Genomic DNA, 14,088 nt, shown 5'->3' with positions numbered 1-14,088 from the left:
ATTTTTATAAAAACTTTATATTGAAATTAGTTTCCGGCATACTTCGTAATTCACCCGAATCATTTCGTATTACCCTCGGCATAATCCCGAATGTTTTCAAATTCTTTTTAAATCACTGGCATGGTTTTGCAAGTAAGGTTTTGATTGGTCGAATGAAAGGTCAGCTGGACATGAGCTCCAACGGGCTACTGTTAGATCCACATGTAATAGTGGAGCTAACTTTAATTAGATTGTCATTGATGTACAAGGTGGTGTTTACTCTTGAAATTAAAATAAAGTTGTCAGTAAACAGGAGATTTGTGACCTTTATTGGAACAGACTATAACACATTTTGATGATATACATTAGAATCTCATTGGCTCGAACACTGTCGGTGCATCAAAGTCTGTTCGACCCATCGGGTAGTTCGAACCATGCATTCGGCCGTTGTCGGGTGCTTCTGTAACACAAAAACCAATCGGAATACCTCGCATATTTCCGTAAAACTGGCTTGGGCGAGATGGTCCGATTGACTCATGAGTAACGAAGTCGCCTTCAAATGTCGGATGAGATACATATTTGTAACTATTATTTATCACCGTTGAATAAACAAATAACAAACACACTGGTAGTCTGTATTTATAAATATTTATTAATTTAAAAAATCGTTCTTTATTATGCTGTTGTAGAATCTTTTGCGACATATTGACAACGTTGAGAAAAGAATGAAAGTGCACGAAGCACAGGCGGAGGCCCTTTACCTTTTATTGTTGCAATCACTACATTACATTGATCTCTCCTGTATTTCAAGTTAAAAACAAAATATGCCGACGCTCATGCGTAGAGTAGCGATTTAAATGATTAAAGTAAACCGGCGAGGCCGAACTAGGCTCACCAATTGATTGGTGTTTCATGCAAGGTTCATTCAGCTCACGATTATCGTAGGCCTATTATCTGTACTAGAAAGATAATTACCGATAGATGCTAAATAAACAACATGAGAAGCCGGCATATGATCTAGGATTAATTCGTTCCACTTCCGAATTTATATTAACTTACTTTGTGACTGACGTGAAAGGGTCAATGAAAAATTCGTAAATAAATATAAATTATTTTTTGTATTTCTTCGGATAGACTTAGTCGTTCGAGCTATATATGTTTAATTTTACAGTTCGGACTAATAAACTGGTTCGAGAGAAAGCTTATGTTCGACCCTAGGGGTATTCGACCAATCAGCACCAAAATAAAAAGGGTTTAATAGAGAGAGAAAATCGGGACATTGTTCTTGGTTCGAGAATACCGGTAGGTTCGACCGTTGGGCGTTCGAGCCAATGAGATTCTACTGTATGTCAATTTCATTGACCCTTAAACAAACTTTTAATTTAAAACTGCTAGTTAACTGATTATTTTGAATTGCAGAATAAATAAATTAGATTAGTCGATAAAATTATTTCCTATAATCGTTTATGGGCATATAGTTAAAGGTGTAGTTTTTAAATGTTAAAGCAAAATTCAATAAAACATGATTTGCAATAGCTGTCATTATGCAACTTTGAGATAGCACCTTTAATACCGGTATAATAGATCACAAACTCAAAATTTTCTTAACAGTTTTGCTCAAATGTTACTTATAAATGTTTGCAAATATTTTATTTTGGAGAGGGATAGGGGTAAACCGTCATCAGAAACAGTCCCTCACATAATTTAACAGCAATGAAATTGACACATGTTGATCAAATTTTATTATAGTCTGTAAAGTGCACAAATCACATCTTTATTTTAATTTCAAGAGTAAACACCACCTTGTACATCAATGAAAGCCAAAACAAGTAAATGCTAAATTAGGTACACTATCATTAAATAGATATTTACATAATATTACAGAAATAATCGACGAAACTAATTTTTATTCTATTTCCGACAATACTATAGTCAAACAAATCACACTAAGATATGTGATATTTTATTGAAGACGAAGCCAAAATGACAGTCCTGTGATTGCAGTCCATTTTAGAACTAACATGGAAGTACCCCACAGTCTCCTTAAATCATACAAGTTTTGATATAATTTTATTTAATTTCACAGAACATCATCTCTTTTTGCCAAAATTCTTTTCTTTTTCCCCCTTCTTTGACACAAACAAAAATTATATATGAAAAACATGTTTTAAAACTATGACTATGGCTAGTATACAGCCTATATAGACGGACGGTATTTTTGTTACGTCACTGCGCATGTTTCAATGCTTTACGATTTCAACATCTCCATTTAGTCTTTTTATCACTTTTGGCTTCACTTGCTTTGAACTTGAAAATCATCATACAAACACAACCCAAAAGGCTTCAAAACACTGGCCAAGGTATTTATTGTCGACCTACTGCCCATGCAAACCAGGATATCAAGGTGGCTAGGTATGTATTACAGTCAACTCTCGTTATAACGGTCATGTTGGTACCACACATGTTTTGCCGTTGTAACGATCGTAAAGAGTTAGCTCTCTTAGTATGACAAGTGGTTTGGCAATCATGTGTAACACTAATAAATAATAAAGTAATAAAACAAACAAAACAAAAAACAAACAAACAATTGTTGTTATACATCTTGAGCGTGTTTAGGATGATTTTCTTTAATAAGAGTCACTTCTCTTTTTTCACCAGATTGATCGATTTTTCATGAACAAAGACAAACCAAATTATGAGGATCATGATTTTCCAGAGCCCAACGCCAAACTAAATCCATCTGGCTATTTGATCTTAGAAAAGAAAAGGGGACAGTCACCAGCAAGGCAACCTTGTATTAGAGCAAGAAGTTGCTCCCCCAAACGAGGTCCTTCTTTGTCTTTATCCCGCAGTAGGTCACTATCACCACCTGGTAGAAAGTTGAATGATGAAAGTCAAAATAAGTTTGTGCGAGATAGCCAAGGTAGGCTACACTTTGTAGTTCCTCGTACAGGGACCCATCATATATACCTTCGCCCTGTTCGTTATCACAGCTCAACAGCACAGAATCATGCTAACGATCTACATGAGATCCTCAAAACTCAGTTTCCTGATAAACATGCTGTAGGCCTAATCACTGATGGTGGCCCAGATTGGTCTGTCAAGTGTTACCATAATATGTATATTTATGGCAATTTGTGGAAAAGTCTCAATCTGGACTATCTTGGGATCACCCAGCATGCTCCTGGGAACTCGAAAGAAAATCCGATTGAGCATGCCTGGGCTCCTAGGTCAAAGGATTTGACATCTGTTGTACTACCCAGGCATGTTGAATCGGATACAGAGTATACTGATGATCCAGAGGTAAAGGACAGATTGGACTTCGACAATGCTTATAAAATAGCCGGCTCATACTGGAAAAACAAGACGTATGACACTTTTGAGGTTATTCCCCAGAATGACTTCGAGGGAATTAAAGCTTACTTTTCGAAACCAAAGGTAACAGAGGACTCCTCGTACAAGACTGAAATGGCATTTCTTATGTCACATTGCATACGTAGGTGCCATGGATTAGAGTTTGTGAAGTGTCAATTGAAATCCTGCGCCCACTGTTCAAGGCAGCCACCAAAAGCTGCAGCCTTCATGTCCAACCTCTACAGACAAGGTGGACACAGTTTCTCCCCAACTCCTGATCCGTCTTTCCCAGACCATTACATGACATACATTGGTATGAAAGGTAATCCAGCTGATCCTGGAAATGTGGACAAAAACTGTCCATCAATTCGGGGTCATTGGGAAGCATGCACCTTTGGCTGCAGCTATGTGTTTTTGTCACCCGCTGACAAAGACAAACACATAAAGGTATGTCACTACCTCCAGAATAGAGCCGAAAAACGGCAATTGCAACAGCAAAAAAGAAGAGAAAAGAAGCATAAATTATCTTAAATTGCTGGGAAATATGACTTGAGAAATAGGCCAACTTGGAGCTTATGTCATTGGCGTCTGATGAAAGATACCAATGGGCATATTGTCATTGGATGTATAGTATAATAGTTACAAAGCCTTTCAGAGTGCCTTGGTTGGCCTCATATCACTGTTTAAAAACATTGTTTCACTATGTGCATTCATGAATAAATACTGTTTGTATCTTTTATATTACTACTGTCTCCCTTTGGTCTTTTCCAAACCTTGTTCTGTAACGTCAATTTGGATGAAGCCAAAGTCAGCTGCCCATTTAGTCTTTTTGAGAGGGGTTGGGGGTCAGAATCAAGACTAAGTGACTTAGTCTCTCTGGCTTCAATATACTTTTGTTATGGTCCCTAAGGAGGTGCAAAGTGACGTCATTGGAATTCTGACGTCATTCAAATTCAAAATTAGCTATATTATTATAATGCATCGCCACATTAAAATAAAAACTGGTCTACTAACCTTGACCCCTGTTAAATTTCTACAAGCAAACAACGCTGTTTACAGGTCGGTATATTTAATTTTTCATAATTCTACAAAAAATATTAAGTTTAAGTTTAAAAAAATAAAAAAAACTACCTTTTGTCAAATATATCATATGATAAAATTAACGTTGGATATGTTTCATTTATTGTGTACGAAGTCAAAACAAGGTTCCAAAAAGTGACTGTCATAGACCTTAATAATGATGAATTCACAAATCACAACTGACAATAACAATTTGTAGACCAAAAATCCACATAATAAATAAAATAAATATGTTTAATTATTGTTCTGTTCATTATTTTATTTTTATTTATGGTAAGTTTGAGGTGGGCGGAATTTGGAATACGAATTTAGTAGTTGGTCAAAGACCAAGAAAAAAACAGAGCTACAACAATTTAAGTCCAAACAATAAAATTAGAGTGCTCGACCGAAAAGGTTTTAAGGTGATTTGAGCAATTTAGACGGGCTGCCAAAATAAACTGTGTCGGACTGTTTACAAACTGCGGCCGAAATGATTTTAAGTCAAACTAAGCCAAAAACAGGAAGTGAGGTTGGCGCCTACGGAAATGAAAAGGGCGCATCACCGTCTAGGGGACGTGTGCTAGACGGTTTTTCTAGCACTGCTTTCTGGCACATTTCTACTGGTTGATTGAACTAGAATGTATATGTATTAATTTAGCAGAACAATTCTACGGTAATAAACAGAATATTACATTCGACACTCGCACTCCCTCGGAAAATATAATAATTTAGGCACTCGTGTTATAAACATCCTCTGTCATGGATTATTTAATTATTTTGGTTTCTTGTTTTTCTATAATGGTAAGTTTAACCGCACACAGAAAAGAACTGCAGAACAAGGTCGAAAAGCACTGTTTGCAGTATTAGGTATTTGCATTAAGAATTGTTTTAATATTGAAACAATGTTATCTATATTCGACATATATGTAAATAGTGTTTTAAATTATGGTTGTGAAATATGGGGATTTCATAAAGTTACAAATATAGAAATATTGCATGTACATAAAGGCACATGTAACGATTTTGTATATAGTGAACTAAGGCGCTTTCCGATGCAATAGTGAGGAAATTAAGAATTTTAAAATTTTGGATTAAGTTATGTAACACAAATAATTGTATTTTACGGGCTCTTTATGTAGAAATGCAGCAATACGAAGACAGCTGGTTAACGAATATCAGACACAAATAGGCAGGATTGGTTTAAGTTAAATATGGAATTTAGAAAAGTTAGATAAAGACAGAAATGTTTTACTTAACGACGCACTCAACACATTTTATTTACGGTTATATGGCGTCAGACATATGGTTAAGGACCACATAGATTTTGAGATGAAACCCGCTGTCGCCATTACATGGGCTACTCTTTCCGATTAGCAGCAAGGAATCTTTTATTTGCGCTTCCCAAAATAAATTTGCAGGATAGCACAAACCATGGTCTTTGTTGAACCAGTTATGGATCACTGGTCGGTGCAAGTGGTTTACACCTACCCATTGAGCCTTGCGGAGCACTCACTCAGGGTTTGGAATCGGTATCTGGATTAAAAAAGCTCATGCCTCGACTGGGATCCGAACCCAGTACCTACCAGCCTGAAGACCGATGACCTAACCACGACGCCACCGAGGCCGGTCAAAAAGTTAGATAATGATATTTTTACCATAATAAAAGAAAGATTACGGGATGTATTTATGCAAGAATGCTATAGCAGAATAAAAACAACCTCAAAAGGAAGTCGTTATCAATATTTAATAAACGAATTTAAGTTACAAACCTATTTGAAAAAAACCTATACTAATGCTTTATTTAAAATAATTAGCAAAGATTAGAATATGTGTTCATAAGTTAAATATAGAATTTGGTAGATATAATGTTGAAAAAACACAAATATTATGTACAGTTTGTAATTCCAATGAAATCGAAGATGAATTCCATTTTACACTGCAGTGTCACCAATATAATAATCTAAGACAAAATGTTATTAAAGCGTATTATTTCAAACAAGCCAGTGCATACGACTGGTATATCAAAGGCTGTGGTATGTGTTATCTTGTTTATGGGATAGTGCATATGGAAGATCCCTTGCTACTAATGGAAACATGTACCGGGTTTCTTCTCTAAAACATATGTAAACAATCACCAAATGTTAGACATCGAATAGCCGATACTTATAAATCAATGTGTTCTAGTGGTGTTGTTAAACAAAAGAAACTTATTACAGACGACTAGTGTTTTTAAGCTAATCCAACTGTTGAAAATATTAAAGAGCTCAGTAACCTTGAGAAATATTTAATTCGGACAAATAATTTAAGAAACAACTTGATTTAATCTAGTTTTATACTGTATAGTTATATTATTATTGTGTTTTTGACATTTACCATATTAGGTGAAAATAACTCCCCAACATTATACTGTACATATTGTTTTTAGACATGTTTATTATGTATGTTGATGAGTTGTAAAACTTAAGGCAATAAATAAACTTGTAAACTTGGTTGATTGAACTAGAATGTATATTTATTAATTTAGCAGAATAAGTATACTGTAATAAACATACTATTGCATTCGTATCTATGACTGACGATGTTTACAACACTCGCTCTTGCTTGGAAAATATGATAATTTAGGTACTCGTGTCGTAAACAACGACTGTGATGGACACTTATATAACATGTTTTTTTTTTTACATATAGAATGAAATATTCACTTAAATACCTGCTAAGTATTTAATATATAGAGTTAAATCAGAAACAGTTAATGCCTCCTCATTTCAGAGCTATATTTGAGTGAAACACACATACCTGCAATAGTCATTGTTCGCTCCCTGTCCTTGAACGTCTACCCATCCATGAAACATGCTCTTATATCCGAAGTCCGTGATATCTGTCCGTCTTGGTTTTACGTTGCAGGCACCTACGGCTCCAGTCAAAATTATCAAAAAGAAATATGCTCCTGTCCACGCCATCTTCTGTTAATAATTATGTAAAGAAAAGAAAACGAAAAAACCCCAACATTATCATCATGATCATGTGGATGATAGTGATGAGGATGATAATTGTGATGACGACGATACTAAATTATGACCAACAAATTTCAAATATAACGTCACCAGCACACAACTCCGTTCTCAGAGGTTGAGATATTGATATTCAAAAGTTGTCATCACTAAAATGTGACCTTAGTATTTTTAGTTTGCATATTAGGCATGCACTCTTTAACGTCTATGTATGTTATATGCAAATAGTCCCTTCTAAGATAGACAGGCGAAAAGTCAGACATTTGAAAAGACGCACACAGAAGGAAGAGAGAGAGAGAGAGAGAGAGAGAGAGAGAGAGAGAGAGAGAGAGAGAGAGAGAGAGAGAGAGAGAGAGAGAGAGAGAGAGAGAGAGAGACAGACAGAGAGACAGAGACCGAGAGAGATAATATGAGAGAGGGGAAGAGAGAAACAAATACAATATACAAATCCCAAGAAACACATGAAAAGAGAAGCAATAGAACAACTATTACTAAAATATTGGCTGTTTCGCTCGTTTAATGCAACACAAAACACACACACACACTCACTTATATGTATATGATATACAATAGGTAACAGGTTGTTTATAATTGTTTTACCCGCCCACTGTTAGAAACGACACTGGGTGTAATTTATATCACACGACAATATCCTGGAGCAATATACACATGCAGAAGGAAGATCGATTTCAAAACAACTGTGCCTGGTCCATGCCAATGATAATACGTTTTAGTTGGATTAAACAATAAAGGACCCCAAGACAAACCAAAATAAAATAAAATAAAATAAAATAAAATAAACTATAAAATAAATTTAATAATAATAATAATAATAATAAATAAATAATGAACCAAAATTGAACCAAAAATGAACCTCAGTGGTGTAGAGTTTAAGCCATCGGACTTAAGTACGGTAAGTATATATATATATATATATATATATATATATATATATATATATATATATATATATATATATAGGTATCGCAGCCCGGTACCAGCTCCCACCCAGAGTCGAGTGGTATACATTCTGCGCACTATAACGAGTGCAATAAATAGTATGGCAACACAACTGGTATGTGGTTCTGTATTTACTACATATCATCTTTCTATATTATGATTAACAAAAGTTTAATTAAATAGCAATACGTACTTCGTCTGAAAAGCTAGTTGAATTATAAAACTTTTGGAGTCCAGACTCAATCTCCAATGACCTCACACACATAAAAAAAATTGTATGGCGTTGCTATGACATTCACGTCTTAGACTTTATTACAGTCTCGAGTCTAGACTCAAGTTTTATTAGCCCGAGTACTCTGACTGTAAGAGAGCTAGACGGACATTTGGACATAAATACGCTCTCATTATGTCCAAATGTCCGTCTAGCTCTCTTACAGTCAGAGTACTCGGGCTAAAGTTTTATAAGCACCAGAGCCAAATTCACTAAACATCGTAAGGTACGTTTTGCACGTGTAACAGAAAAATATCAACCTTCACTGAAGGGATTCGAATCACAGACTCTCAGTACGAGAGTCCAGTGCTCTACCAACTGAGCTAATAGGGAAATTCCCACTAGCTACTGCCCGTAGGAGCATTTTATATCAACACTACTACATATTCCCTCCTCAAGTGAAGCTACGCCCCGGAGCTGTGGGCCACGAGCAGTTGAACTGTTACGGGTCAATGTGTTTTAGTGGTGTCATTAAACAAAAACAACTCTTTTTTTTTATCCCCTCTTTTTTTTTTTTTTTTAATTTTTAAATTGGCTGATAGCGTTCAATTATGACGAGTATGCATATTTTCTGATATATGCAAATGTATGCAGCAACAAACCAGACGATATTTTCCAACCAGTACCTATTTCCTGTACCAGCTCCCATTAAACGCAGGGCCGTACCGTGGTCTGGACATGGGTGTGTAGTAAACTGTCCCGAAAACGCGTCTCTTCTCGTGTTCATCATCTTTATAATTACTCACAATATAGTAATAGAGATACAAATATGATCTCACATAATAAATTAACCATTAACTGTGATGCTAGTGACCTTGTGAGTAAGTCAAACAATTCTGTACATATTGACACTTACCCTGGTAATTATTCACAAAATAGTGTACATGCTGATACTGATATTACCTATAGCTACCATAATAGTCATGCAACTATGATTGCAGATAGTAATACTACTTATGGTTGTCAAAATAGAGAGACAGATACCATTCCACATAATGATTTAATTTTTAACAGTTCTGCTACTGACCTATTTGTAAATAATTTACCAAATGTTGTACATACTGATGCTTACTTCCCTAGTTATTCACAAAATAGAGTACATGTTGATACTCCTTACAACCATATAGGTAAAGATAGTTCACATAATGAGTTAATAGACATTAATGCCTACTCTAACTTACACCATTCTGAACAGACTGTGATTTCTGACCTCCATGTTAACAATCCAATTAGCATTTCACCTGTGAGTAACTCACAAAATCTTGTAAATACAGCTACTCACCAGAATCTTGGTTATGCATAGCAAACTATCATATCTAACCAATCTAGTAATATCACTTACCAAAATAATTTACCTTTCATTGTAAAGCAACCCCATACTAATAGTAATACTCACTGCAGAAATTTACTTCACACAGAAAATCAGCCCCAAGATAGTATTCAGAACAAGAAGACAGAACATTCTGTTGAAAATACACAAGTTACTGATGGGACAGAATACCTTGATATTAACAATGATTGTGTCAAGTTAAAAATTCTAAGTTTGAATGTCTGTGGGTTAAAAAGTAAACTAATTATACCTGACTTCTTATCCTTTATTTCAAAATATGACATTTTATGTTTCACTGAAAGTAAAACTGATGACTCTGACAGTATGCTAAAACTTATTCCAGGATTCACAACTTATTTCAATAATAGAAAAGGTATAAGGTCATCCGGCGGCATTGTTATTGGTGTAAAAAATTAATTATCTAATATTGTCAAAGTCACCGAACAAATATCCTCTCAATATATATCTTGGTTTAGTATCACAGACATCCAAACTCAGAAAGGTGATGGTAATTGCTTAACAGTAGGTGTTGTATATATCCCACCTACTGGATCACCATATTTTAAAGAAGACACTTTTGACATTATAGAAAATGAAATCTCTCAAAATGTAGAATCAGGAAAACCTTTGCTGTTATTGGGTGATTTCAATGCCACAACCAAATGTTATCCTGATTATATTACTCTTGATGATGATATCTTTATTGATAATATTGATATGGAAAATTTCCTAAATGATATATCAAAGCTGGATAATATCGATATTCCTAGAGATAGGGAAAGCCAGGACAAGGGAAGGGTTAATGGACATGGGGCAAAACTTGTACAGCTGTGTAAAGTACATAATATATATATTCTAAACGGTAGATGTGGAAATGATAAAAACATAGGGAAAGTAACCAGCAAAGACTCAAGCCTGATCGATTACGCAATCGGTACCTACCATGTTTTTGAAAATGTAACTGATTTCGATATTTGTGATTTTGACCCACTTTTCTCAGATATTCATTGTGCATTAGCACTTACATATAAATGCAATACTTACTCAAACACGCATGTCGATATTAGGAAGAATATAAGTGATAAAGTCGCGCCCAGTAACATTCGTAAGTGGATCGTAAGTAAACGAGAGGAATATATCAATAATATCGATAATAACTTAGTTCAAACAATCCTCTTAGTACTGGACGATGAATCTGTTGATATACAAGCACGTGTTAACCAAGCAGCCGACACGCTGAAAAATCTATTTTTAGACTCGGCAGTCTCAACATTTTGTCAGGTGCGTGATCGCGCTAACAACCGTGATAAAAAGTCCACTGCTAATAAGCGACCCTGGTTTTGGGTAAGATGTCAATATTTGCGAAGGCAGTATCATGAATCAAAAACATTATACTCAAAACACAAAACAACAGAAAATAAAAAGAGGTTAATTAATGCCAGTAAGTCCTATAAGAAATGTATTTCTAACGCATACTCACAACACAGATTTAAAACTGAAAGGAAAATGAGAACATTACGACTAGACGATTCCAAGGGATTCTATAAAATATTAAAGGGACCACGCAAATCGGACATAAACGTTCCCCCAGTAAATGAATTCTTCAATTTCTTCAGTAATTTAAACAAGGGCGAACCGAATGATGATAATACACCCGAATTTAATATGGACGAAGCACTAAATGAAGTAAACAATGACAGTATTATTAATGGACAATTCAGCGAAGATGAAATTTTAAAAGGCATAAAACACCTTAAAAATGATAAAGCTGCTGGTATTGACAAAGTCGTTAACGAGTACATTAAATCAAACGCAACAATTCTCTTGCCAGTTTACGTTAAACTGTTTAACATACTCATCGAGCACGGTGTTTTGCCGGAGGAATGGCTCAATGGTATCATCATACCAATTTTTAAAAATAAAGGAAACCGCCTATCGCCTGAAAACTACCGACCGATCACATTGCTTTGCTGTTGTTCTAAGTTATTTAGATCTATACTCAATAACCGTTTAAATATATTTATTGAAGAAAATAATATGAGTGAAGTCCAGGCTGCTTTTTGTAAAGGCTACTCCACAACAGACCACATATTCACCTTACATAATTTGATAGATATCTTGAAAAAAAGAAAAAAGAAGTTGTACTGCGCGTTTGTTGATTTTCAGAAAGCTTTCGACATGGTTTCACGAACTAATCTATGGCAAAAGTTATTATATAATAATATAAACGGCAAATTCTTTAGAATCATACACCAGATGTACCAAGGCCTTAAATCACTTGTATATGTAAACAACCAACACTCCGGGCTATTTCCATGCAACAACGGTATCCGGAAAGGCGAAAATTTATCACCTGTTTTATTTTCTTTATATTTAAATGATTTAGAAGACTACTTATTCAGTCATGGATGTGAAGGGCTTTTCCCTATCCCAGATAATCCCGAAAACCCAATTGACGTTGGTCTTCAACTTATCTGTCTGCTATATGCTGATGATACAGCCCTCTTAGCAACAACTGCATCTGACCTACAGCATACGTTAAACACCTTTTATGAATATTGCAAGACATGGAAACTTAAAATTAATATCACTAAAACGAAGGTAATTATTTTTAACGGTACAGCTAAAGAGTACAGACATATTTTCAAGATAGGAAACACTGCTTTAGAAAACATAAAAGAGTATAAATATGTAGGAATTACATTTACTAATAAAAACAACTTCCGAATTACAAACATGAGAGTTAAACAACAAGCTACCAAAGCAATGTATTTTGTACTTGTAAAAGCCAAAGAACATTTTCTGTCAGTCGACTGTAAACTTAAAATGTTCGACTCGATGATCCTTCCAGTTTTACTACATGGGTGAGAAATTTGGGGACATGAGAAAACTGATATCTTAAACGCTGTCCAAATACATTTTTTCAGACATATTTTACCAGTAAAAAAATCGACACCACTATTTATGTTATATGGAGAGCTGGGGAGAATGCCTATCGAGCTAACTATATACAGACGAATGGTCTGTTATAGGGCACGAATTGTATCGGGGAAACAATCTACACTATCTTTCTTATTATATAGAGCAATGTTATTAGACCATCTTAGCAATAATACCAATTATAACTGGATCACTACAGTAAAAAATATCCTGAATAATTTAGGAATGAGCGATGTCTGGCTTTCCCAATCTTTTGTATCAGTTAAGGTCCTCTCTCAACAAATAAAAAATACACAATATGACCAATATTTACAAACATGGAGTAACGAAATAGAACTCTCATCGAAAGGCACTACATACAGATATTACAAAGAACACCTCAGTCTAGAAAAATATTTTACTATTATCCCTGAAAAGATGTGGACAATTATTTTGAAATTCAGATTATCTAATCACTATTTGCCTATTGAAACTGGACGCTGGAATAACATACCTAAGAAAGACAGGCTATGTAACCTATGTGATGAAATAGACATTGGTGACGAATACCATTATATTTTCGTTTGTAAATATTTTCATGATTCCAGGGTCCAGTTTCTACATCCATATTATTATACACGACCAAATACTTTCAAATTCAAACAACTCATGAACAGTAAACGAATCAGTGTATTAAAGAATTTATCAAAATTAATAAATGTTATTACTAATATCTTTAAACGCTCAAAATGCACCCAAACTAACAGTATTTAAGGATTGTACTGTTTATACTGGAAAATAACTTATTTATTGCATATATTGTCAACCACCATCTTGTCATGTGTATATTGTGAAGTGAATGTGTGTACATATATACATTTATATTGTAAATCCCAAATTCTTCATGTATATATATATATATATATATATATATATATATATATATATGTTCCTTTATATTATGTAGCCCTCCTATGCCGTTGCTGAACGGCCAGAGTGTAAATAAATTCTTCTGTTCTTCTTCTTCTGTTCTTCTGTTCTTCTGTTCGTCTTCTGTTCTGTTCTTCTGTTATTACGAATATATGTGGATCCCTTTCGGACCTCTGCTCATTTGCCTTTCACAAACTCAAATTGCTCCTTTTACAATCTCCCCTTTACAAATGTCTAGATCCGCCCCTGCTATCAAACGTATTATTTTAAAACGT

General features: G+C 34.7%; 1 protein-coding gene across 2 annotated transcripts in view; it reads right to left on the bottom strand.

Annotated features, from left to right (window-relative positions):
• LOC121383473 overlaps nt 1–14,088 on the bottom strand; it is a 73,649-nt gene that overhangs the window by 9,894 nt on the left and 49,667 nt on the right. Inside the window, exons 1-2 of one of the 2 annotated variants that reach the window (XR_005959300.1) lie at nt 7,896–7,941; nt 7,189–7,355 (exon numbers count right to left, since the gene is read on the bottom strand). The exons of the other annotated variant lie outside the window; for it this stretch is intronic. The gene's annotated coding sequence lies outside the window, so the exon portion shown is untranslated. Of the gene's footprint in view, nt 1–7,188; nt 7,356–7,895; nt 7,942–14,088 lie in introns of those variants that run through there. 2 annotated transcript variants of the gene reach the window in all.

The sequence above is a fragment of the Gigantopelta aegis genome, chromosome 10 (assembly GCF_016097555.1).
Source record: "Gigantopelta aegis isolate Gae_Host chromosome 10, Gae_host_genome, whole genome shotgun sequence".
Lineage (NCBI taxonomy): Eukaryota > Metazoa > Mollusca > Gastropoda > Neomphalida > Peltospiridae > Gigantopelta > Gigantopelta aegis.
Note: the sequence above shows the minus strand (reverse complement) of the source record. Positions and strands in the feature narration are given on the sequence as shown.